The sequence below is a fragment of the Stegastes partitus genome, unplaced genomic scaffold (genome assembly GCF_000690725.1).
Source record: "Stegastes partitus isolate 25-593 unplaced genomic scaffold, Stegastes_partitus-1.0.2 Scaffold1146, whole genome shotgun sequence".
Classification (NCBI taxonomy): Eukaryota; Metazoa; Chordata; class Actinopteri; family Pomacentridae; genus Stegastes; species Stegastes partitus.
Genome location: NW_007578877.1, coordinates 240,964 through 242,986, shown reverse-complemented (window position 1 = coordinate 242,986; position 2,023 = coordinate 240,964). Strand labels below are relative to the sequence as shown.

The window sequence follows — 2,023 nt, the reverse complement described above, 5'->3', positions numbered from 1 at the left end:
CTAATTTGAAAGCCCATCAACTTACCCACAGTGAAGGTAAACCATTCAACTGTGATAAGTGTGTGAAAACCTTTGGTGAATATGAACTGTTGATCCATCAATGCCCCCACTCTGGAAGGAAGCTGTACCACTGTGACGTTTGTGAAAAAGTCTTCAAAAACCAGCGGAACCTAAAACGTCATCAGCGCATCCACACTGGACATGATGTTTACACATGTGAACACTGTGGCAAACTATTTGCTCAGTATACAAAGTTTAAAGCCCATGAGGTTACCCACACCGGGGTGAAACCCTACCATTGTGACCAATGTGAGAAAGGCTTCAGCAACACTGCCTCTCTAGAGGCTCACCAACGTATCCACACTGGGGAGACACCATACGAATGTGACGAGTATAGTAAGACTTTTAGAACGTCAGGTTCCATGAAAAAACACCAACGTATCCACACTGGGGAGAGACCATACGGATGTGACGAGTGTAGTAAGACGTTTACAAGTTCACATTCCCTGAAGCAACACCAACGGATCCACACCAGAAAGCGGCGCCACAGCGAGGTATGTAAAGACTGGTGTCAGTGACGCTGTACACATTATTCTACATTTGGATGTTTCACTGTGCATTGAAATTTAGTGTCAGACTGTTTAGAATAACTGTGGTCAGTCTGATGAACACATTATGAGCTGTCGTTCAGTCTGACCTGTACTGACTCAACCGTAGACCGACTCACCTCAGATCGTGAGCCAGAAGTTCTTGCTTGGGACATCCCTAGTTTAAACCCCTGCAGCCCTGCTCTGTGTATGTGAGTTACATTTCCTGGACAGTCAGACAACCGAGTGTTAACTTTCAAAAGGTATGAATATGCTCAGATGTTGGTAGAGGTTGTATTTCAGGCCAGGCATCCATTCTTCAAAGCTGCATGAAACCTTGACTAACTCTGTGTGTGTTTGTTTTTGAAGCAGAGCGCCACAGATGGACAAACCTCTCAGACTTGTCAGCACTCTGCCAGTGGTGAACAGTGCTGTTGTGACCAGTGTGGACGAACTTTGTACCAACAAGGAACCCTCCAGAGACACCAGCATATGCACACTGGACACAATCTGAACCCCTATAAAGAACATTTCCCCAAGCTGAGTTCAGTTAAAGTTCATGAAGACACCCACAAACTCAAAATCCTTGAGATCAGGCTTCACAGAATTCAGGTTTAATGTCTTGTTTATTTCGACGGGAGAGTGTATTAATGAACGTCCAATCTCAGGTTGAGTAAATACACCGGATTTAGCACAAGGCTAATTTTCATCCTGTGTCCCACACACATAAAAGAAAAACACGTGAATACAAACGTATAAAAGAGCAGAGAAAAAAAGAAAAGAATGATGAAATAAATAAAAATAACAATAGTAAAACACAGACAGTGGCGATAAGATCGAGTCAGACTGGGTTGTACCTACCCTAAAGTGCTGTTGTGTCTGTAAGGTGCTTTTCATGCACCGCCTGTCATAAAGTGTATGTCATTAAAGTGCCTGTTTTTCAAAGTGCCTGATTTTCTCAGTTTACACACTTGATTGTTGGTCAGCCATGTCTTACATCGTCTTTTAAAACTGACAAAGGTGGAGCTTTCTCTGAAAGCTATAGGTAAAATATTCCAGTTTGTGCAGCCTTTAGTAGATAGTCATGCTGTGCAATGGAGGACTTTCTCGATTGTACTTCACAGTCAGCCCTGGTGGCTGACCTTGGACTAGTGATACCATTTTTCTTTTTGATGACGTCCCCCAGGGCCAGTAGGGCCATGCCATTCACAGACTTATAGATTAAAACAGCTCTTTTAGTTAATGTTGTGTAAGCTCTCTGTTTCTGTTTTCTGATGAGGTTTCTTTAATTCCTGAGATTTGTGCTACAAAGCAAGAGTAAAGGCTCCAGAGAGACTGTTGTTAGAACAGCTGTTGTCTGTTCTTCACCAGTTAAAGGTTAATGTTGACAAAAGCTTACGTTACATCTGGACTAGATTTCACCAGAAGACATGTGG

General features: G+C 42.9%; 1 protein-coding gene across 1 annotated transcript in view; it reads left to right on the top strand.

Moving 5' to 3' along the window:
• The first annotated feature begins 935 nt into the window (after window positions 1-935).
• The window catches only part of snapc1b (small nuclear RNA activating complex, polypeptide 1b), a 9,201-nt gene continuing 8,113 nt past the window's right edge, over window positions 936-2,023 (top strand). Inside the window, exon 1 of the mRNA XM_008296696.1 lies at window positions 936-940. The gene's annotated coding sequence lies outside the window, so the exon portion shown is untranslated. The remainder of the gene's footprint in view (window positions 941-2,023) is intronic.